Source organism: Anser brachyrhynchus (assembly GCF_964034855.1).
Source record: "Anser brachyrhynchus genome assembly, chromosome: 3".
In the NCBI taxonomy this organism is placed as follows: domain Eukaryota; kingdom Metazoa; phylum Chordata; class Aves; order Anseriformes; family Anatidae; genus Anser; species Anser brachyrhynchus.
The window spans coordinates 87,932,478-87,957,222 of NC_137696.1; the positions used below are offsets into that span (position 1 = coordinate 87,932,478).

The 24,745-nt window shown below is 42.5% G+C and overlaps 1 long non-coding RNA gene across 5 annotated transcripts; it reads left to right on the forward strand.

The window, feature by feature from the left end:
- Positions 1-4,448: 4,448 nt before the first annotated feature.
- On the forward strand, positions 4,449-23,312 carry LOC308193090. 5 transcript variants are annotated; one of them, XR_013949367.1, is made up of 8 exons: positions 4,449-4,553; positions 6,642-6,694; positions 7,472-7,574; positions 8,096-8,181; positions 9,252-9,277; positions 10,163-10,211; positions 10,798-14,490; positions 18,543-23,312. It is a non-coding gene; the product is annotated as an uncharacterized lncRNA (long non-coding RNA). The 5 variants fall into 5 exon arrangements; XR_013949369.1 differs by having other exon boundaries at positions 4,450-4,553; positions 10,798-12,606; XR_013949368.1 differs by lacking the exon at positions 18,543-23,312 and having other exon boundaries at positions 9,252-10,056; positions 10,798-12,328.
- Positions 23,313-24,745: the final 1,433 nt, after the last annotated feature.

Consider the following 24,745-nt stretch of genomic DNA (forward strand, 5'->3'; position numbering starts at 1 on the left):
AAACAAAACTAAAAGGCACATGTATGAACATTAGATCCTCATAAGTGATATGAGGACAAACTGAGAACACTATCTTGAAAGCAGAAAATCACCAGTAAGAAAGACTTGAAAAAGGCTGCAAGGAAGCCCACATAAATACATGCCATTATAAAGGCCTAACAAAACTAAATGACATATCCCTTTTCAAATTCAGGAGGCACAGAAAGCCTGTTCAGAGAATATTAGGCCAGGCAATTGCATCAGTTTTTTTGTTCCTGTGTTCAGTATTGAAGATCTGGGGGAGTTTCTCACACCCCATCACTTAGGAGGCATTCACCATAGAAGTTACTTCAAACTTTTAGAAGGCATTGCAGTTTCAACAGGATCTGACGGCGTTGTAGAGGAACCCAGATGTGGTGTGTCCCCTCACCTAAAATTGCTTCATTACTAAAGATCCTGCAGCTATGACAGCCAGCTCTGTGGAAATGTCAGCTCCATTCACAGTAATAGCCAAAAACCCTGAAACCCCAAGTTTAGTAACTGCTAGGGAACAAGGAATAAAGTAGAGAACATCACCGTGCCACTGTGTAACCTCATGTTGTGCTTGCTTTTTGAATGCACTTTGGGACCTCGATCTCAAACAGAAATGAGGAATTTAGAAAAGAGCAATGAGAATAAGGTTCAAGGTAGGAATTGATTCCTGTATAAGGAATGATAAAGCAAATGAGGTTTCTTCAGCCTGGAGAAGAGTGTGTTCTTGTGTGTGTGTGTGTTTATGGGGGGGTGGTGGTGTTCTTACAGTGTTTTATAAAATCAGTAATAAAAGAGGATGGTGGATGCACAGGGATAAATTGTCCGGGGCTGCTTCTAAAACTGTGCCATCTGCTAACAGACTGCAGGTACAGAGCAAACTACAGGAGGTGCATTTTCCCATAACACTACTTAAGCTGTGGTACTCCTTGCCATTGATATTGTGGACGCTAAAATTTTATAAAAACGCCAGGGAAGCCTTGACAAGTTTATGGATGGTAAATTAATTGAGGATTGTTAGATTCGCACGCACACAAAGAAAATAACCCCCCTCTAGGAGGAGCCTGGGTTTGATTTTCCTAGAAGCTGGGCAAACATTCAGGGTAGGAGCCCTACGTGCTTGTTCTGTCCATATCCCCCTCCCTAGGTATTTACTTTTGGCTACATTCAGGGACAGGATACTGGGGGGGTGGACCTCTGGCCTGACCCTGTACAGCTGTTCTAATGTCTTTATGATCTCAGCTATCATAAACAAAATATGCTTGACTTTCTGTGACAGTAAGGTGACTAAAAAATCAAAGAGAGATAGCTGAGAAGTTTAAATAAACAATTCTGCTCTCTGTAAAATACTAAAATGAGGCCAAAATCAAAAGCCAAATGAATTGTTTCACAACTCATGCATTTTATGATGCATAAGGCGAAATAAGGCAAAGTCAGCTCAGGATTTCACAATGAGTACTGTCTGTTCTGAGAAGAAATTAAAGCTGCACACAATAGACTTCCTGCTGGGAAGGTGAGAGGGGAGGGGAAATCAGTATCTCAAAGGATGCACTGGTAACAACCTCAAACTAAACCAAGAGACGTGAGTCATCAAAGCTGCAATGCCATTGGAGAAAATCCAGGAAGACATTTAAAATAGGAACAGGAGGGAAGTTGGGGGAGGAAGAAATAAAGAGAAAGAACAAGTAGAAAAAGAAATCACTTAAAGTAAGAATAAGATAACTTGGAGAGAGCTACCTGGAGCTGAAAAGCCCTAGCAGTAACCTGACTACCAGACTTTCAGGCAGGTATAAATTTGTGTGAGCCATAATCCATTATGCCACCAGTATCTTATATCCAGCACTCGCTTCTTCCAGTGCTGGCACTGCGCATAAAGGCACAGGTGTGTGGTGAGCTAAACTAGGAAGCGATTCATCTATAAATGAAGCCTTGATGGCAACCACAGTTATGGCTTAGACTAGCCTTTGGATCTCTGAGTAGTTTAAGGATCAGGTGCTGCTCTACAGGTTGCACGTGCATCCAGAAATCTGGGATATAAAGGTGTAGAAGCCTGATGGAGGGGAAAGAAAAGCTGCCAGAAGGAACATTATTTTAAAATATAATCTGGAATTATATGGTTTATTTTTATTTTGGTTACATTTTTTTTTAACCTTGTAATTGTAATTATTGCCTAACTCCAATAAACTGTACTTCACTTGATCCACAAACTTTTCCAGTGTTAGTAAACTTAGGTGAAGCTGAGAAATATGACACGTATTTCTTTGGGGATAAGAAGTTTGCAAAAAATGTGCATTCAGGCATTGCTAGTAAGCCTATACCCTACGATCTAACAGAGATGAAGAGTTTCTTCTGCCAAATTACAGAAGCTAGTGTGGGGTAGCATTGCGAGACGCATGGTTCCCTTCAGAAAATGCATTCCCATGTTTCTTCTGCAAAACTCACCATACAAAGCAGTATCCTATAACCCTGGACAGGCCCTCTGTCATCTCATTATTTATAGAGCATTGTTATTATCAAACTAAAATAGTACTCATTCGTGTTTTAAGTAACATACTTCAGGCTTAAATTATGAATCTATTTTTCACCCGAAAAGAAATTCCTTTCCTCAAGAGAATAACATATGTAAAAACTCTCCACAGAGTTCTGTAGAGAAGATGTATTATTTATTATTTAGTACTTACAAAAGGGCTGGTAAGGAGCCACCTTCATTCTTTAAGGATAAGCCAGTTGCGATTAACTGCTGTGATTATTTTGCTTATCTTTAACCCTGATGTCACTAAGGGAAGATGTTTTAACATTTTCAGTGCCATGTGGCAAACATCTCTAGGTGATCCTGCTCGGCAGGGGGGCTGGACTAGATGATCTTCAGCAGTCCCTTCCAACCTTGGCCATTCTGTGATTTTTGGGGCCTTCTGAACAGCCCACGTGGATAGATACAATGGCACAAGCTGCTTGCCTGTGCACCAGTTCAGCTGCAGAGTCTACCTGAAGCACTAGCAACTCTTTCACGATGCTTACAGCTTCACAAGTGGGAGGCACTCAGTAGGCACTCGGAGAAGAAGGCAGCATGTAGATCTTTTTCCTCATGTTTCATTTTACACCAGAAAAGGTGGTAGGCCAGCTGCAGCTTGCAGTCTGCCACGTGGGTCACCCTGCTTGTAGTCAAGAGGAAGGTTTTAGGTGAAACGGGTCATGGAAGAATGAAAGGAGAGAGAAAATGATTGTCATCTGCTGTGGGTTGCAGAAGAAACTTTTTTTTTTTTTTTGTCAACTATTTAGTCTTCCTAATAGTATTCATCTTAATAATTTTAAAAATATAACTGACAGGTATTTTACCACTTTAAAACTCACTTTTCTAGACATCCCTTACCAGCTTCCAGTGGTCAAACTCTTCTATTGAGAGTTCACCTGTATTTGTGGACTACCAATTTTTTGTCATGTTCTTGACAACTTGTTGCCAAAATACCAAACAACTTTTTGAGCTTTTCTTCCCCTGTCCTTGTTTTTCCTAATTTCCTATACTAAGGTAATTGATATATAAATCCTCTCAATAAAAAGATAGAAAAAAAAAAGTTATTTACAAACGATTATGGAGAACACCATAAATACTATTAGAATTTGGGATGTGGTTTCAGAACGGTTGTAACATCATTTAGGCTGTCATTTTTGCCCACCGTAGCCCAGATATTTGCTGCCAACCCTTTCACTAGCGCGTCCACAGCAGCAGAGGAGGCTGACTCAGCTGAGCACGAACCATTTTCTGTCTGAGATGTATCTGCACGACTTCCAGTGGCTGAAATTGCATCGGGATTGGGGCAGGCCCACTCTTAGGTTCACTATGGAGCAGCATCCTTGGACTCCGGAGCGAAAACCACATAAAGAAGCAGCAGTCATGCCAGAAAACTTCCCGTCTGTTGTGGGCAGGAGGAGATTGTTCGGCCGTGATGAGCTGGAATGCTCCATGTGGGTAAAGCAGCGCATGCCATTTCCAAAAAGGGAAAGGGTGTGCGTGCGGTAAGGTTTCAAAAAGATCTAATTAGAGACGAAGGAAAGCCGAAGCATTTAGGAAGAGCTGTATAATAGAAAGTTAGCTAGCTGGAGCCCTAGGAAACGTTAACAGACAAAAACAAGAGTTCAGCCAAGAACGTTTATTGCGAGTTCAGGAGGTGGAGCTGCACCGTTTCTGCCTTTATTAGATGTACGTTTCACACAAAACCCGTGACAGTACCTGGCTTCACCACCAGCCTCCCAGCTCTCCCCTTCAGGCCACCCCCCCGACGCCTCCCCCCCGCCTCCCCTCAGCGGCCCAGCCCGCCACGGGAACGCCCGGGCCTGAGGCGCGCCAACCGCCCCCGGCCCCGCCGCGCGCGCGCACGCGTCGAGCGGGCAACGCGCGTCCCCGCGCCGTCCCCGCGCAGCCCCGCCCCTCAGCCGGCGGCGGGGAGGGGGCGTGGCCAGCCTCGTTCCCGCCCCGCCGCCCGCGTATAAAAGCGGCGCGCGCCACCCGCGCCCGCTCTTTTCCTGCGGAGCGACGGAGGTGGAAGGTAGGGGGGGCGCTGGCGGGTGCGGGGATGGCGGCCGGGTTTCCCCGTTCGTGCTCGGTTCCCTGGGGTCTCGCTCCGCCGTGGGGCCGCGACCGGCAGCGAGGCCCGCTCCGTGGCGCCAGGGCGCCGCGGGGTGAAGCGCTGCGCCGCTGGCGGAGGGGCGGACTACAGGTCCCGGCGTGCCCCGCGCGGCCGCGGGGAGGGAGGCGGGAGCGCGACGGAGCGAGCTGCGTGCGGCGGGAGGCGCGGGGCATGCTGGGACTTGTAGTCCGCGCGGGCGGCGGCCGCGTGTGAGGCGGGGGCCATCTTGCTGTGGGGCCGGCCGGGCTCTGCCCGTGGTGCGGAGCCGGAGGGGCGGGTGGCGCCTGCCTGCTAGAGAGAGAGAGCCGGGCTGGAAACGCTCTGTGAGCAGATCTGTTAACCCTTTGATCGGTGGCTTCTGTCTGGTCAGGGCTCTGCAGAGGCTGATGAGCAAGGGCTGCGCCACACAAATTGATAGGGGTGAGAGCAGCCCCTTCCTAGGTCGACACACCCGTCTGCTACACAGCTGTTGAAATTGGCAGTTCTAATGCTGATAAATGACTTTGCAGAAATGCAACAATGGGAGAGAGGTGTTTTAATAAGGGTTAAGGGTTGCTTAAAGAAGGTAGTAGCCTTAAAGTGCCATAGGGTTGGTGCCCACCTTTGGGTCATGCCAGTATTTGTGGCAGAGGACTCAGCATCAGAGAGCTGCCTTATAACAAGTTACAGAAATAGTTACTGTGAAATCCACGAATACTGCCATAAATCCTTAATTTTTTTAATGTAAACAATCAGATTAATATCTTAACTATTGATTCTTGCTTTTCTTTCTAGGTAATGAGAAGAAAATAAAAGGGCTTTATTGAAATCATAGAAAAATAAAGGCTTAAGGTGATAACAAAAGGCTATGTTTTATAGCAGGATGACTAGATAAGTTCCTTATGACTTAGGCAACATTCTGTTTGGTTCATGTAACCCCCCGATCAGCTAAGCATTGTGACAATGGAAACTTTGCCAAACCACAAGTAAATGTCCTCAAGTAGTTTACAACCAATTAAGGAAAAGCAGGCTTCTCAATGGATGAGTATGCTTTTGTTCATTAGTGTGCATGTGAGGAGGAGAAATCCCCCATGCACCTGGTGCTGCAAGAATGTCGGCTTCCTAACTTGCTCTTGCTGGGGAGTACTGTTCCCAAGTTCGGTGACAAAGGCGCCTTTTTCCTTCTTGGAATGCCAGTGTAATTGAGCAGTAGTCCTTCTGGAAGAGCAGGCAATGCAATAAAAAGCAGCTAGGATTCTAGGCTGTTATCTGCGAGCAGAGATTAGGAGGTGGTTGTGTTCATGTAAAAACCTGTCGGCTTCATTCATTCAGTGTTGAATTAGTTTGTCTAGTGATAGCCCCAGTCCGACACTTATTAGATTACTGAACAGTAAAGTTCTTGTGTCTTTACAAGCTGTTAGTAAGCCTTGATTATTGGGTACAATAATGTACTGTACTTAAGGGTTTTATGGCTTAAATTGTTTTGGTGATATGAAATAAAAGAAAGCTTAGTAATCTCTTAGCAGTGTTGCATTTATTTCATTTACACGGTGTAGTAATAGATGTTTTACTTAGAAGCTACGTGTTTTAAGGGTTATAAATGACAAAACAAATGCTTTACTTTGTCTTGTGTTTCTTTTGTTGGGTGAGTTGATTTAAATACTTGATATGTAGTTAAAATTGAATTACCTGTTTAAAAATTGAAATTGTTGTTTCTGCACAAAGGATTTAAATCTTGAACTAACAAATTTTCATTAATATTTTCTCCAGAAGATTTTTAATAGTGGGTAGATGCAGTTATTTTTACAACGCCTTTAATAAGGGATTTCAAGCAGATATAACTTGTCATTCCTTTGTTCCTAAAAAATGGCTGTTTCCTGCTGGTTTAAAAAAAAAACTAAGACTGAATTGTTTAACATTTCATTACTTCTGAGACTTTCTAGGTCTCAAAATGTGTATGATTTAATGGCCTGGTACTAAGTATTTGCTTATTTCAAGTATTAAGTTTGTTTACTGTTTGTTTTTCAGGTATGAAGTGGAAGTTTTCAATGATGACCAATATATTGTACAGAAGCAGTAAGGTAATGGATTTATTTTGTTGCTCTAGAAGTAACCTTATTTCCACTGCTGATCAAAATAATAAATGCTTCAATTTCTCACTGTTATTCCCTATTTTTTGTTTGAAAGTACAGAATTTGTAAAGGGTAAGAGATGGCACTTCGTATGACTATCAAGTGGGACAAAATGGGAAAATGGTTTAAACTGAGTAATTCATGTGTTTTTGTTTTACTCAGGCTAGTGCTTAGGCCAGGTGTTCTTAGCATCATTTTGTTTGTTGTATCAGTTGAATAAGCTTGAAGACCTACATGATAAATCAGTTGGTTAACTTGTGCTAAACTGTACTGATTACAGAGAATGGTACAAGTTAGCTGTTTAGCATTGGGCTTGCTTTGGAGCTAATGTGTATCCACATGGCCGTCTTTGAATGTAGTTAGTGATGTTACTACCCTGCAAAGTGGACAAAGTAGAATAGTTCAGTTGGGAGAAACCCACAAAGATCGTAGTTCAAACACTTAAGTACAGCATTGTGAATAAGCGTATCGTAGACAAATACTTCAAAGCAGAAGTTTAAATGACTTGGTTCTTAGGGCACTAATAGTTGCAAAAAGGGTCCAAAATCAATTCAGGTCAACTTTTTCTAGCATGTACAGAATCTCTAGTGGTTTTAAAGACTTACAGCCTAATACTGACTTTGTATGAAAAAGGAAATTCTTGGTGCGTGTTTATCACTTCTGGCTTAGTAATGCTGTAAGAGATGTTTTCTGCTTAAACTAATTTCAGCTTCATTTCAATTCTAGCCCTTCATGGAAGCACCATCAGAGCTAGAAGAATATATGGTACACACAAGTGGATTTTCTTGAAAGCTATCTTTTGAATAATTTGTGGGGATACGTTAATATGGTAAGTGGTGTAACAACATAAATGTGTGATCAAATTAGTAGGATTGTCATTAGCTTTGGAATTGAATTATTGATGTATTTCAGGCATGTTATTTGATATGATTTGTTCTGAAATGTGTAGACTGGGAAGGCAGGTGAATAGTTTGTCATTTCAAGCAGCTCTTGAAGGAACTGCTAAAATATCTGAATATACATACTAAATTTGACAAATATCACCTCAAAGTGACTTATTTGTCAGTGTGGACTTTATTGGAAATTTAACATACGTGTTTAGGTGAAGGAAAGGGTAACGCCTGGAGATTACTTCTTGTTCTGACTTCTTGGAAATGCAAAGAAATAGTATCAGGGTCTGTATTCAGTTTAACTTAGTTGACTCAAACGTGTGCAACTGGTGTCTGTGTCTGGAAAGTGAAAACTCTGTGAGGAAAGGTGATCCACAAGGCTAAAACTTGGTCATTCCTAATGGGCTGTATTACATTGCTGAGTGAATGTGTTATAACTGATTGTTCTATTCCTTTCTAGAATGACATACGAGCAGTTTTGAATGGGAAAATTCATTATGATAGATTTCCTTGTGACAGCAGGATTTCCTGGTACAACAGATAGAGGTAATGTTTATTGCTGAAATGCCAGAACTGTTTGTTAATTGTAATGTATTCCCTTTCCAGTGCATCTGTGTATGAAAGACAAAGCTTATTTTGTGGGATATATAAATTTATTACTCTTGTTGTGGCTCTGATATTAGAGAACTATTCTAATTATAAAAGTGGTGGATTGTGATGAAACTGCCAAACCTGATTTGTTGATGAAAAACTTCATACGGATCTGGTTTCTGAGATGAAACCACTTTTCTTTCAAAAGTTATTTGATCTTTCAGTCGCTCTCCCAGGTAGTGTTACCTATATGGTTGCCCCCACATACAAGCTAGATGTTGTGAATGTACACTAAAGGACTTTAGTGTACTATTAAAACTCAGCTCATGTCCATGTTGATGTGGGCATGTGCTGTTGCCCAGCAAATAGTAGCACCTTGGAAGAGCAGAAAGGGAAGTTTTAGATCCCTGTTTTTTCAGATATCCAGTATTAGAGCTGATAAATAACAAACATTTGCCAGGTATTAAAAATGCTGTAAGAACTAAACTAATTCAGAAAGACTAGTCTAAACTTATACTTGGAGCAGGGAAGAAATATGTAGGTGAACATTTAAGGTTCCTCAGATGTATTGGGAGCTGTTTCCCTAAACTTCATTTTTACACAGGTATCTGAACTTAATCCCTTTCAATTAAACGCACTTAAATTGCACTTGGAATCTGAACTTGTGGATCTTTCATTTACAAAGTTAAAAATCTTAGTGTGAGTACAGGTTCTAATCTTGATGTCTCACTATGCATCCATAATTTTATTCCCTTCCTAAAAAAAGGTATTTAAAGATCTTGCCTAACTACCAGCAGCTTGCTTTGAAGAGCGTTGATTTTGAAGAACAGGCTTTGTCCCAGTGTGCAAAGTCAAAACGTGGGAGTGAAACTTTTTGTGTTGTAATGCTATGTGTAAAATGATGAATTGTTTAGACAGGCAGCATTACAAGTAGGAAGTGGAATTGCTGTGACATGGCTGATCTAGAGAAGTTTGAAGTAGCAAGCCTTGTTAGTAAAACTAACTGGTGCAATTTGTCTTTGCAGAGATGCTTGAAGGCTGCTGCTGGAAGGTATGAATTCCAATAAATGGTATGATTATATTAAAAAGGTCGTTCTGTTGGAGTAATGCCCAAAACCATTGGTATGTTTGATCAGTGAAGAACCTATCTTAAACCTGATTGCTTGATGAAAAACACATCTCTGATTTGAGATTAGCCTACTATAATTCCTGAACAGGTAAAATATTGATGATAGACTTCATGGTTCTTGCATACCTTAAACTCAGCAAATTTGTTTTAAATGTCTAATGGCTGTTTCTAAATGACTGCTCTTAAAACTGCATTGTCATGTCAAGCCCATCTAAAAGTACAAGGTAACATTAAAAAATTCTATTTAAAATGGCATATTTAAAACATGGTGGGGTTTGTGTAAATGTGTATCATGGGAAACAGTGAAATGTTTCATAATCTATCTTGGTTTTAAACTTAAGTTCTATCAGTTATGGTTAAAAATGAGATGCTCAATTTTCCTGTTGATTGCAGGAGAATCCTGTGTGGAAGAATGTTGTCTGGATGTAATTTCTTACGTAAAGCTTGCTTGTTGATAGACTTTTAGCTTTTTCTGGAGTTTTTAATGTTTTGTTACAAGCTGAGAACCAGGTATTAGCTAATTCAGAAATGAAGCCTTTGAGTTTTGGTATAGGGAGACTTAGACTTGACTGGTTAGTTGCCTTTCACAGTTTACAGCCAACTTAAGCAGTAGCCAGGCAAGAGATGCAAGAAGACTTCCTGTGGTATCAGAACACTTCTAGATTGTTTTATGGAACTTGTGGAGTACTGATTCTAATCCGGTACGTGTTTAATGATGCAGTTTGGTCTGTGAGATTCTATATAGATAGGAAGTTTTGTTTGGAGTGATAGAAGAAAATCTCTAAACTAATATATTTCTCTTTTCAGGCATGGAAGTGGCTCAAACCATAAGAACAAATGCTTTTAGTTTGTTCAGGTATGTAATTAAAAATCTTCCAAGCATTTTATCATTAGGTCTGAAGTAATTCCAGGTTAGGAATTGTTAGTACTATGACAGCTGCTGATACACTTACTACAGTAATTAATACAGTAGGTCAGTATAGTTACTTATTCTGTACATGTACTGAATTTAAGACCACTTGTTTCCCCAAGGCACTGTGGGCCAGTAGCTGTGCCTTACTGTGGCTAACCTTTAAATCTACATGAGAAGTTCTAAATGCTTGCTTTATTTAAATATGTCAAAAGACTGTCTGATTTTTGTATTTCAATCAGAAATGCTATAAAAGTACATCTTGTATTAGATTTACATTTGCCATACTGTTACTGCATCTCATCTGTGATGATCCTATCCCGAACCTGAATTTCTTGTTGAAAACCCTAATCCGGATCCGGCATCTGAGATGAGACCAAAAGACTTAATTTAAACTTCCTGAGAAGTATTACTGCAATGGGGTTTTAGGTGCTTTTGAAAAAAAAAAAATACAAAGTGTGTGCTTATTTGCAAGTTGAAATTTCTCTATCAAATGAACCATTTTATTTAGACCTTGTTCTCCTTTTTCCAGTGATGAGTTGGAACATTTTTGTCAGTGCTGCCTGACAAATGTGGATGATCTGTAACTGGAAGAAAGTGTAATGTCTGAAGAGCTTTTCTCGCCTGGAGTGGGACCATGCTTTTTAAAATCCTACTGAGACAGTTGTTACAATTGTTTAGCGGATACTGTTTTCAAAAACTGCATGTGAACCAAAATCACTGTCTGCATATTTAAAAAGCCTTTCCCTAAATAACAAGCTGCCAACTGTAGGAAGGATAATACTAGTATCAGAGAAATGAGTGGTGAGCTTTATTATGTGGAAAAGAAACCCTGAGTTTATTGACCCCCTTCAAAATATCAGTATCAGACTTGCTGATGCTGAGCGTCTGTAATAACTCAAAACAATGGAAGTTGCAGGTAGGCTGTGCACAGTTGGTTACACAAATTTAAACAGTCTGATTCTTGAAGGTGGCCTCATCTGGGAGATAGATGAGGTGGTGGTGTGGAAGCATAAACTTGAAACACTTGTAAGGAGGGAATTTAGGTGTCATGAGGGAAGTTGTGGTTACAGAAAAGGCATGGACTAAAGCTTCCTCTGCACTGGCTTCTGTATTGGTTGGGGGAGAAGGAAGGTGGGGCTGCTTCATAGGCTGCTGGTTCAGTGTGAGAAGACCAATACCACAATGGAACTGTTCCTTTTGAGGAAAACGTGTTTATCTGTTCGCTGTGTGAGGGGAAATGTCAGAGGGGAGGAGTTGGATGCGCATTGGAACTTCTGTGTGGAGCAGTCACTCGAAAATTAACCACGCAGTAACATGTTAGTGCATTTGTGTGCAGCAAACAAGCACTCCTCCACAAAGGGGGAGGGATCATGAATTGGTTGCCTAAGTTGTCTTTAAAGACAAATTATGTACCTAAGATGCAATCCACCTTTAAGTGTGGCTGTTAAACCTAATTGTCAGGAATGCTTTCTAAAGGAAGGAATACAACAATGGCATGATAACCAGCAATTAATAAAGGTACAGTTTCAGTATTTTGGTGCATTCCAAAAGGATTCAGTAACCACCCTGTAGTCTGCAGCCAAAAATGACAGCATTGGATGCTAGCAATCAACTTCCTTTAGAAAGTTGGAAGAATTCCTACAGCTCATGGAATATGCTAATTTGTAAATAACATACCACAGAAATGCAAAACACTGAGCAGTAGCATCTACAACTTTGGGGAGGTCTGAAATGAGTAGCCATCTGACTGCAAAGATGTATACTAATGATCTGACTGCAGTCCAGGTGTGTATTGGCTTGCTGAGTATCTCATCTGTTTTGGTTATTGTTAGTGAGCAGTAACCAGCTACTTTGGCCAAAGCCTGCTCATTCTCCACAAGTAACTGTGTAAATCAGTCTGTTGGATGTATCAGAAGCTGCAGAATGCTGTTACAGAAGAACTCGATTGCTTTCAACAAAATCGCTTATTTTTGTTAAATGTTGCTGAGAAAGGGTAGGTATTTCTATGTGCAATGCTTTGTACATGCTCTTTCTTGAATAAAGAAGGATGTGAAAAACCTGCTAGCTGTTGCACATCAGGTCTGTAGTCACGGAGTTCCTTGGCAGCTTGTACTTTGCAAGAACTGCAGAGGCAGTCTGGCCTTGCTGCACTGGCTGGTACAGGATGTACTGGCCATGTGACATTCCACACTGCTTGACTGACTCCTGGACAGTGTAAACTCTGCTGATGATTATGCACTTCAGAAGTGTGGAGGGATCAGTCTACGTCTTCTGTCCACAGCATTTTTATGAGGAGATCTTGATGCTGTTGACAGCATTTGGTGAAGGTACTTGGATGGTAAGTTGAAGTTGCCAGTCTTTGCAAGGTCATTTGCTTGTCTTCCTGTGGGGAGAGGGAGGGAAGATGTTGAAGACCAGAGAAATGGATATGGCAGCAGTATTTGGTAAGTGGCATGTTAGATGTTTTGAAAGGATCTGTCTACAATTTACATAACATTGGAGGGTTAGAAGAGCATTTTTATGGTATGTTTTTGGAGTGTAAAGGTACTGTCTTTTTGGCTGAAGCTAACATGAAGCTAATATCACAGAAGCTTTTGAGATTTCCACAATGTGTATATCCAGTAAAATTGGTGGGGATGTGTTGCTGTTTTGTGTTCAGAAGACTAGAGAGAGTTTGAGGATTGTGGGTAATGCTTCAGGTACTCAAAGTACTTCACATCAATCTTGTTCTAAATCTTCCAAAACATTCCTTGGATGTTCTCTGATCTAGAATTGGCAGTATTAGATAAAGGGTGGCAGGGAATCATGCTGCAGCTGTGCATCAGATGGTGGAAGCCTGTCAGTGAACAGTGTTTGATCATGAGAAAGATGTGCGCTCGGTGTAGAAAAAGGTAGATGTGGTCTGTGATGAGCCTATTGGCTGCAAACCGTTCATTACAAATGCTCACAGGTCTGTGGAATATGGGTAACCAAGGAAAAATGTGCATTAACAGTATAGAAATTTTGATGTTTACAAAAATGAACAAATATTATAATCATGAGGCTCTACCTTTGAGGTTTCAGTATATGACTATCATAGAAGGTGTAGGAAATTAACATTGTTAATTTTGAGATGGCAAGAAAAATAGTTGAAATAATGGGAATAATGTTTGCAAACCACTTGTGGGTCTAGTTCTGGTATGCTGGTTTTGACTGATAGGATACAAATCCTTATCTCAATTTGTGTTTGTCTAGTTATGCCGTGTATTCCAAACTCATCACATGCAGACATTTCTATGTGCAAAGGTACACTGGAGTGCTACAAAATACCGTGCTGTATATAAGACTTCAGATTCTGCGGTAAACAATATGAAAGCACTTTTGCTTTTTATGCTTTAAATAGTTGGTAAAATCTTGCATTAACCACTGCTGGTGTTGAACTTTGTCACGTGAGCGTTGGGCTGTGATCCAAGAAAGCAGTGGTTAGACAAACTTTGTTCTGGAATATTGCTGTGTCTTAGTAAGTGGGCAAAAGTATCAGCGTTCTCCTGAGTGCTTACAAATGAAAATAAGGAGCATCTTGCAAATTCAATGAAGATACAAGAATGGCTGTGCACAAATGCTTTGCTACCATGTAAGTGATAAGGTCACTGTTAAGATGGGAGGTTTTGTCTGGAGAATGTCTTGCCTGTGGAGATGCATAATGAAGAGTTCAGAGTGAGTAAAGTTAAGTTACCTTTGCATAACACCCACACTGCAAAGTGAGTTGAAAATGCTGCTTGAAGTAACAAATTCTAGTGAAATCTCAGTGTACTGTCGGGCTGCCAGCGTGCAGTGAGGTATGCTGCCTGGGCTGCACCTTGGTGTGCCAGCTTCAGTGGGGCTGCTGCCTTCTTTCAGACATGCTCTTAATGGTATAAACATGCTGTATAAACCTTGATTATGAGTTTTACTTATAATGATGGATGTTGAAATTAATAGTTGATAATGAGTTCCAAAGACAGAAGCTCAGTGGTTCTTCAGGGATAGAGAAGGACTCATTTATGTAAGACTATAGAAGTGTCACAGCAGACTGAGCAGTGTTAAACTTTGCCCATGGGAAGGAATTCTCTGTTGAAGAGCATTTAACCCTGAGTTTGGGTTAGTAATTTTTCCTTGTATACCCCTTCCCACAGCTGAGAGGACAGCATTTGAGTTGTATTTTGGAGCATGAATGAAGTTGGCAGGTGAATGTGACTTCCAGGTGAGTGGAGTGCAAGTGGAAGCTTTTATGTGCTGTGTATGGCCAGTGATTTGCATTCTATGTAGCATTAGAACCAATATTATGAGTATGCTTGCTTTCCTTAGATATACAGTGGAAAATTAAATCAGTTTTTTCAAATGTGTTTGTAGTTGCTAGTCCAGTTACACTATCAGAGCTATGAAGACAGTGCTCCTCAGCCATTGTTTGAAACTTCCTGCAGGCTCTGGAGGACAAAGTAGTATTTTATGCTCAGAATAAGGGTTGTATTGAGTGAGACAAAATCTGCCTCGCTCAGTATTCTGTTTGAGGATGACCAGTATAAGAAACAGGAGGAGGATAGAGATCCTTTCCAGCAGTTTGCCTGGGAATTTCCTGAGGAGATTCTCATTTATATTTGAATGCTACTTGGCAATTATGACCCATCTCCATTTAAAATTGTGAAACATGAATGTTGAGCATGGGTTGTGAGATGTGTGAAGGTGTATGTTTGCAACTGCAGGGAAATGGATGTGGGGAGCTAGGAGAGGCTCAAGTTTTTTTATTTGAAGCTGCCCTAACACTGATCTTGATTTCAACTCTTAGCCTAATGAAAACAGCAATAAGTGGAGTCCAGTGAAGGACCCAGAGCTAGGCCAGCTTTATTGTTGGAGCTATGTCAGAGGTGGAAACTTAGATTACTGACGCATGCTCTTACTCTTGGTACCCCTGAGCTTCAGCCTTCTCATAGATTGATACCCCCACAGCACAATGTTTTACTTGGGATTGGATTTCCCTGTAACTGAAGGAGCATTGTCTCTGCAATGGCAGTTTTAGGGTTGCAGGTGGAGAGCGATTAGTCTGTCCTAAAGTGAGGTTCAGTCACTGTGTAGTGAAAAGAAGCTAACAGATGAGTAAACTGAAGTAGGACAAATGCTCAGGCTTTATTTTGAAACTGGCAAGTTGAGTGGAAAGTAAAGACTGTATTTTAAAATATCTGAAGATCATTGGAGAGGAAGAAAATACAGCTACAGTGTACTTTGTCACCTCTTCGCTATTGCTAACAAGAAGTTTGGTTTGTGGGAGTTCTCCCCCCTCTTCCTTTTCTACAGTTCATAAACCGCATGTAAAAAGCTCAGCAGCAGGAACAGGAGTTACCTTCAGAGCATTTTAAAACACTGTTTTTCATAGGGTATCACAGTGCTGAGAATGCTTCCTCCCATGAAGTTTTCTGGGGAAGCAGTATCTGGATTTTTTGAAAAAAAGTACTCTTACAGCTGCCAGAAATAGCTTGTCTTCATTTGTATGCCTTTGAAATTCTGTTGCTAGTTAGGTCCTATTCAGCATATTTTTTGCTTATTTGGAGTACAGGCTATCAGGTCACTGGAAGCCTTTTTTTCCCCTATGTAAAGGGATCTTTACATGAAGACCTTCAGGCAGCATTGACTTCAGGGTGTTTTTGCCTAGTTAGTCAAATACTGACTAAATGAAAATTCACACCAAAGGAATCAAAAAGGAGATGCTCTTGAGAATGAAGGTTTCATACTCAAAATCCATACTACTACATCTTAAAGCAGTAAGACCAGCTTAACTTACCCTTGTAAATGAGGTTCCCTGTAGGGTTTGCAGCCTCGGGGCAGCAATTCTGAGGCTGTAACATACTGTGGGTGATGTCCTGCGTTGACCCATTTGGCTTCATGTTTTCCTTTTAAGTACCTCTAGCCACAGTTATGTGGAGAGTCTTTCAGCAGTATGTTTTTAATGAGCTGTGGTGTAAGGACCATGGACTTTGTGATGGCCATTGCCTGACCAACTTCAAAAGAAAAAAGCCTGTTAGCTTGGGATTTGAGTTGAGGAAACTTGACAGTGACCAAGACTGCTGCCTACAATGCTTTATCTTCACCTACTTGTAAAAAGAGAACGTACCAAGACAAGGTTTTCTGTTTCTCTCAGATGACTGTTGCAAGAGTGTTCTGGTCTTGCCTCCTGAAAGAAATGCTGCTTTTCCAAAAAGTCTAGTCTGGGCTTTCTAGTAATGATATTACCTCTGAAGTGTGACCGTGAAATATTAAAGTATTGATTTTCAACTAGGAAAAAGCTTTTAAGCTGACAATAGGTATATGCGTTTGGTCTCTCCAATCTGTAATTTCTATATCTACTGCTGTAGATCTTTCAAAGCTTTAGGCTATCTCCTGGTGAGCTTTCTTAACTCTCAGCCAAGACTGGAACCTTGGTGTCCAAAAAGCGTTGTCCTCAGGTCTGTCTTTATCTCCTCAATATCTCCATCTTTTGTACTACTACTATGTTAATCTGTGCTGCATTGCTTTTCTGGTGTCATGTAGTAAATGTCCTAAGAACCAAAGCAACAATATAAAATCACAAGAGGTAACTACATAGCTGTTCAGTATTAATTGTGGTAAAGCTATAAGAGCAACAGTATATGAAACCAGTGAAGGGAAGAAAAGTCTCTGGGCAACTTTTCTGTATGGGACTCAAGGATGTAGTAATAAAATTCAGGCACCTTTTGTGCTGTAAAAATGAGACCAGTTCTGTAATTGATTTGACTTGACACTGTGATTGACTCTTCAGAGGTCAGGGACAGCCTGCAGATAAGTTGCTGATTTATTAGCTTGCAAGTCTATGAAGAATGACAGCTAGCTGGGAATCAGGTTGTTTCAGATGTAGGAGAGAAACACCTCCACTTCTCTACTGATATTGGGTGCTCCGTGTCTGAAATTTCCAGGCAATAAAGTAGTAGTTACAAAAAGGTGAAAGGTGAGCTTTCTTTTTGAATAAACTCTTAATGCATCAAGGCAAAATATTAACTGTCCCTTTATAATGTTCTTAAAAGAAAATAGTTCTTTTCAGAAAAGTTTTAATTCTGCACAACTGGGCTCTGAATTTGCTCTTCTTGCCATGACTATTTTGAGGGCTGGCTAGGCAACAGGCACCTCATAGTCATTAAAAAGGCAGAAATGTACTGTGAAGATAAGTAGTCTACAGCAGCAGCAAAATAAGTATCAGCAGACTTGACATGCCGCCCTGAAACCAAGCATTTTGAGCAGCTTCTTGAGCTTCCATTAGCAGTATGATGAAGAGGTTGTTTAAAAAATTCCTGGTCTGTCTTCATATATAGTCCAATCTTACCTGTAATTTGGCTATTAAATAATAATGCTGATTTTCTTGGGGCCAAGCTGCAGAAAGTTCAGTGATATTAATTTGCTTTCTGTGGTTGGCTGAGACACTGCCCCTTTCACTGGGCTTTTTGAATGAAACAGACCTTTACATGAAGTTAGCCTTTTTTACTGGGGGGCACAGACTGCTTGCTTGCCAAGGATTCTGACTAGCAAATGGGAGTCAAAAAACCTGGGAGGAAATGCTGGTGGGTTATCGACATGGAACCATCAGCCAGAGGGTGGAAGAACCCATCTGTGGTATCTTGTCTGAGCTATAGAAAGCAGGTGAACTGCTAAGCTGGAATGTCTTGTGTTTGGTTTTGAAAGGTATCCGCATCAGATGTGCATAGCTCATAGGAATGTTTCCACCTCAATAGCATTCCTTGCACACTTCTGGTTGCATTTTTTTCCATTATGTGCTTAGGCTGGAAGGGTCCGTAACATTTTCAGACTAAAGATTCCTGTGCACATTGCTTACTGCCTCTTCTGGCCTCAGCAGATCTGTATCAGTACTGGTCTGAAAGTGGTAAACAGCTCTCATGCATTAAATTTGCTCACTTGGACTGGTCCTTTAATGGAAATTGAAAGGAGTTAAATATTTGCGCTAAAACATTTAATGTTGTTATACATGAGCATATTTATGTAAGAGCTTTTTTCATAATTTTTCTTGAGGCATAACCTATTGCTGTGGATGTGGCAGTAAAATCTGAAACCACTTAAACTGGAAGAGATGAAACTGTAGAAGGTCCAGCAGCTAACTGTCATCAGTGATCTTTACTGGTTATTTTTATGGACATGCTCAGATACCTATATTGATCCTGTGAGAACTAGGAAGTGATGTATTAGCAGTAGAAATGTGTACTTGCACACAATTGCATTGACTCCTCTCCACTGTTCTAGGTGTTCTTCATTCAAGTATTGCTGTCTGTCAGTACAGAAAAACTGGAGAAGCCTGGAACAATTGGAAGTGTTTTGGTTAATTTGAATGTGACATCTGTGAACATGTTTTATCAGTCATGTATTTAAGTAGTGATAAACTGATAAGATTTTTTTAAAATTGACCCTGGCAGATTAAAAATGAAACTTCACTGTAATTCTTTTCTTCTACTTTTAAGATCTGAACTAAACCCACTATTTTTAGAGGATCAAAAGAGACACCAAGTTTGTTTTCTGGAGGCAGATTGAATGAATAATGTTCATGTCCCCTTCAGATCACAGGGGGATGAAAAATAAAATAGCAATTTAATTTTTCTAGTGCCCAGTTGCTAGGTAAAATTAAAATTTACCTTCCCTAAAGAACAAAAGAACTGCTTACCCCTAGCAGCATAATGCAGTGGTAATAGTCTTACCCATATTAAATTAAAGGATTTGTTCAAGTTTGAGAACAGGTTATGTTGCTTGCACTGCCCTGTGCAAAACTATGAAGAGATGTTTGGTTAGCTCTGCCTGAGCTGGAAAAGGGTAAACTTTGGCATGTTTGCCAGCTGAGACAGCTTAAGATCCAACTCCAATATCTCACAAGTGTAGAGCAGGACTTCCAAAAAAAAAAAAAAAAAACAAACTTGAAAAGCAGTGAGCAGAGGCTGGGGTACTGATAGTAGTAGTTCCTCATCCTCGCGCGCTGGTCTTTAATTTGTGCTGTAAATGGAGAACTCCCTTAGTGCTGTGTGCTCCAGATGTCTTTAAAAACAGAAATGCAGTCACACAAAAGGTTCTATTATCTGCCCCTGGGATCTGCAGAAATGCTGCACTTATGTAGTCACTTCTGCCTTGTACCTGGCAAAGAGAGTGAGGGGGGAGGAAAACAGCCAGTCTTACAGGGACTTTGAAGGCACGAGGTTATTTGGGCTCACCCATGCTTGAAAGAATGTTTAGGTTGTTTTTATGTGTTAAGTAGCCTGGAACACTTCACCTGAAAGCTGTGTTGCAACTGCTGCATCAGGCACTTTCCCTCCTGGGTAATCAGCAATGTCATTACTAGTCAAATAGGTCGGGGACATGAGTCCAAACACTGCCACCTGACCACGCTGTGCAGTCTACTTCTGCCTTAGGGCTGGGGAACAGTCCCATATAGCCCTATATAGGACTGACCAGGCTGTGCTGTGCCCTCCTGAAAAGGTTCTTGGACCTGGGAGGAAACGGTCTCCAGCCTAGTGACACGCTGCCTTGGTTTGGGGATGGGCTGAATGCACAAAGTAACCAACCTGGGCGTAGGTGATCCCAGTTACTCCTTTCCTTCTCTTCCACCCTTCTCTTCATTGTAAGTGCATCAAATCCTGGAAGGCTGATAGCAGCTGGTCAGGATCAGGATGTTTGGGTGCTGCTGTACAAGGGAGGCGAGAGGCAGGGCTGGATGTGTGCTTGAAGTGGAGGAAGATCTAAATCGAGCAATTGGTTCTGTCTTGACACTTAGCTTATGGCTCTGCTCTGCAAGTTGCAGCTTCAGCACTTGGCTGCCTCCCACTGCATAAGTGGACGGGGCAGCACTGCTGTCCTGAAGTGACTTTGAGGTGCTCCCAAGTCAGATACCTAGGAGGAATGCTCTCTGCAGTTCTCTGCACGACTCCTTAAATCCTTCCTATAAAACAAAATGCACTTGGATGTGGTGGAGTCCATTTTCTCCAGTCCATGTCCTATTCTGAAAACTGTTGAGGGGGAAGAAAAGGCGGCTAATGCTCTCACTTTCCTTAATGCGTTCTCTCCTCTTTCCATGGAGCTTTGCCAGGTGAAGGGTAACATCTGATGCTGTAGTGCACCAGGTGCTGAGAGGAATGGGGCAGAGAAGGCAGTAGTAGCCTAACTCATTTTCATACCCACAGCAACAGTAAAGCAGTGATTTTTCTTCAGTTATGTCTGTTCTCATAGTCCCCTCACCCTTGATAAGCTAGCGAGCTCTTTGCATGGGAAATCTGTGGTCTGTAGGTCTGTAGTGGGATGAGGAATATGTGATTAGAGGGAATATGGAGGACGAGGAACATTGGCATGCATACTTCTGCAAGACGTGGGGAGGACTTGGGATGAAAGGAACTGATGAGCGATCGCTTTGTTGAGGCAGACTGAAGAGTTAAGAGCAATATTTGATCTCCAGTAGTGAGCATTAGCAAATGGAAAAACGCAAGAACAGGGCAAGCATAGGTAGGAGTACTCCCTGGTATGTTCTTACAGGCTACGCCAATGTTTGTTGCAGATGTTAAGTTGGGATGACCTCTGCATTATAACAATACTAGATGGGAATTTGTTAGGCTAAGTACTTTTTGGGTTTATGGAAATACCTACAGTTTTGTGTGGTGTTGAATTCCCCTGTTCCAGGTGTGTAGGAGTGGCTCTTGTTTTGATCTTGCTATCTGCAGGTTCATTCAGTGCCTCCTACTTCCACTGGAAGTTTTCTCCATGCCACTTCTGACTTTGTAGGCCACTGTTATGTTCCCTCATCTGTCTCTCAGCCATGTTGAAGAGCCCTTCAACAGTTTAGTAATGCTAGCAGAGAAAACCACCTCTTGACTGTTCTTGTTATGCTTTTTTTATGCAGTTTCCTCTTCCACATCTTTAAGTGGAGGAATTTGAACTGCATGCAGCGTTAAAAAGGCTGGCACAGTGTGGATCTATAAAATACCATAATCTCTTCTGCCTTGTTTCTTATCCTTTCTGAATACCAAATTGTTATACTTTTTTGCTGCTAAGCAAAGGGCATTTATAGTTTCCTTACAAGTCTCAGCGTCTGTTTTCTGAGTGATAATAGTCTGGGATGGCTTTGAGTTGGCTTTTCTATATACACAGGCAATTTTGCTGGTTTTGTGTGCATGCAAAAATAGTGCTCTACTACTCCACATCTCTTTGAATACTTGTTTTAACCTATAGTATGGTGCAAAATGCACTGAATTCTACAATAATTGCTCTGAATCCGTGACTGATAAATTACTTTAAAGTCCTTTAATTCAAATCAGGAAAAAAATGCTAAAGGTATTAATGGAATGTGAACTAAAATGCTTTGTAACTTCTGCTGTGCTTTTCTTTCACAATGTCAGCTCTGGGATGTTTGATTTTGCAGGGGGGGTGTGCCTCTGTATATGGGGGGTGACACTGAATGGAAAGAAGAAAGCAGTGGCAGGTATTGCGGAGAAGGCCTTCAAAACATGCACTTCACAGAAATGAGCAGTCCAGTACTCTTCCACTGGCACTGTTTCTATAGCAGAGGAGCAGAAAGGGAGAGAAGCACTTCAGAAGAGTTGTTTCAAGACTTTCAGTCTATATAAAACTATACTAAATCAAAAACTACACTAAATCAAAACTAGAGTGAGTGGCTGTGCTGCAACAGATGTAGCACAGGGGACTCATATCCCTCACTCCCTGTAATGATACTTGCTGTGGGACCAGTGATCCAGCCCTCTACCTGTAGGCAGTGCATTTCAGAGCTTGGATATACCCAATTACATGGGTAAGCCTGTGCTTTCAGTGTGTGCACAGGGAAGGGTGATGCCTTGCCATCGTAATAGGCATTGCAGGAACTGAAGGTAAGACACCAAGTGCAGCTGAGTCTCCTAAGATTTTCATTGTTTAGGGTATAATTCATTAACTATAAAACTCTGATTCTTTTGAGCTACTTGTGTAATCATGGTCAAGTTTATTTTTTACTGCTTCATCCTTGTGGCTCTGTCCAGCTGTGGCTTCAGTGGAGCTCTGCAGCTGTTACAATTGCATTAGGAGGTGGTGTGTTCCAAAAAGACTTATGAGTTAGCTCTATTTTTGTTATGGTGAGTTGTCAAACTTTCAAATACATGCATTGAAACCCTTAGTGCAAATCCAAGTCACCAAATAAGTGTTGTCAAATGTTCCTGGCAGCCTGCCCCAAGCCCCCCCCCCCCCAAGTAGATGTTCTATGTGACTCAAGAAAAAGCACACTCACTTTACAGTTTCATGGATCTTTTCCTAGGTGTACCGCTTTTGTTTTCATCCTTCTGATATTGAGGCTACTAACCAAGCTATATTTATAGGAACTGCATGTCAGCCTCTGCTTCCTCCTCCCTACACAAATTCAAAGGATCAAGTAGCTGCAACTCTTGGCTCCGGGTCAGCTGTGATTTCGACTAGGGGTTTGTATTTGTTCACTGCATTTATCTTAGTCTTTTTGTTGTTTTACTTCCATTTTATGGAGGAAAATGAAAGTGTGTAGAGGTAGCTTTGTCTTCTAAAATGGGCCTGAAAATGGGAATTACTTTCTCAGCAGACTGCCATCTGTAGTTAGCTCCACTGATGAATGTTTTTACTGTTACTATCAGTTCAAAATAAACACCTAAATTTTGTAAATTGATTGTTTTACAGCTATATTGTATGTACCTTGTTGAAACAGCTTTTGTAAACATCTGAAAATAATGCTTGGGAGCAGTATTTTCCCGGGGGTGGGGGTGGTGGTGGTGGTGTTAGTTCTCTAAATTTGTAAAAAATTTCACTGATATTACCCAGCTGACAGCTGTATTTGGAAAAATACATTTTAGAAGGGCACAAAATACTCAAGTTTTATAGAGAATATGACTTAAAACCACAGCACAAGTTTTCACTAAAATAGCTTTTATTAATTTATTCTCAGAAAGTTTAATTTTATATTTCTTTTTAATATGGGGGGAGAGCTTAGCAAATAAAAAGGAATTTTTAATGGCACTTTCAAATTATAAATTAGTTGGAATATTTGTGTACAGCTGCCTTGTATCTCTTGCTACTTCAGATTAACCTGGGAGTGGTAGCGCTTTTATTGAATTATTGCATCAACTGCTTGAAGAGGTTGTTCTTGTGTCACTGAACAGCAGTTGCACATCTCACGTACTTGCATGCTAGCATGTGAATATGTGAATTTTGCATTTGATGACAGTGAATGTGTGCTGTAGCTGCCTGTGCTTGCTCCCCTGTGCAGGCTGAAGGATTTTTCACGTGTTAGAGATGCTGAAGGGTGTCTGGCTATGTGCTAAGGGGTGGCAGTGGTTCTTTGTCACGGAGCTGCCTCGGAGGAAGGGAGTAATATTGTGTGCCTTCCTCCCTCCCTGCCCGGCTGGAGTTACAGGTCTGGCAGAGCTGATGGGGCTGCTTTCCAAGTCTCCTCTGCAAGGTGTGCAGGCGAGGCGTGCCGGGGGCTGGCAGCCGGGAGAATCCACCACACGAAACGCACATCTGCCAGTGCTCTAGCTAGGGCTGGCTGCTTTCTTCCCGTCAAGTCCCCAACGTCCCTGGGCCACCCCCTTTCACGGCCGCGGCTCCCCAGCCCCAGGCGCTGCCTCCTCGTCCCTACCCCGCCGCGGGGCTGCTCCCGCTCCCTCAGGAGCGAGCGACCGTTACGGGGGGCGGTGGCGGCCGTTGGCGGGAGCCGCCCTGAGGCGAGGGGAGAAGCCCCCTGAGGGGGCGGGCGTGCGGGGGGCGGCCTGAGGGGGGGAACCGGCCTGAGGGCTGAGCAGAGCCCGCCTGAGGGGAGAGAACCGGCCTGCAGGGCGCGGGTGCCCGCCTGAGGAGGGGCGCCCCCCTTAAGGGAAAGGGGCGCGGCGCCTCCCCCTTTCTCCAGCGGAGGCTCGCGGCTGCCGCGCTCGGGGCTGGCCGGCAGCCACACAAAGCGCCGTTCTCTCCCCTCCCTTTGTCTGCGTGGCTTTGTCTCCCCGCCGTTCCCCCCGCCGCGGGCCGGGACTCCCTCCCCGCCTCCGGCCGCGCCGTTCCCCTTTGTGCCACCTGCGCACCGTGGGAACGGCCGCTCGCCCAATCGCGGCGCGCCGGCTTCCGGCACCCTTTTTACTATTATTTTTTTTATTATTATTATTTTCATTATTTATTATCCTTTATCATTCTTTCCTCCTCCTCCCCGCGGGGCGCGAGGGAGGTGCGGGCAGGCGCCGGGCGGGGCTCGCCCCGCAGCCGGCCGCCGCCGCCGCCACCGCCGCCGCCTCCCTCCTTCCTCGGCGGCGTGCGCGTGCACGAGGGGCGCGCGGCGGGGAGAGAGCGAGCAGGCGAGGGCGGGGCGCGCGGCCGGGGCGGGCGGGGCGAGGCGATAACCCTTGCGGAGCTGCCTGGGAGACCCCGGCTTTGGGGCTGCGCCAGCGCGCGCGGCGGCGCCTCCTCCTCCTCCTCCC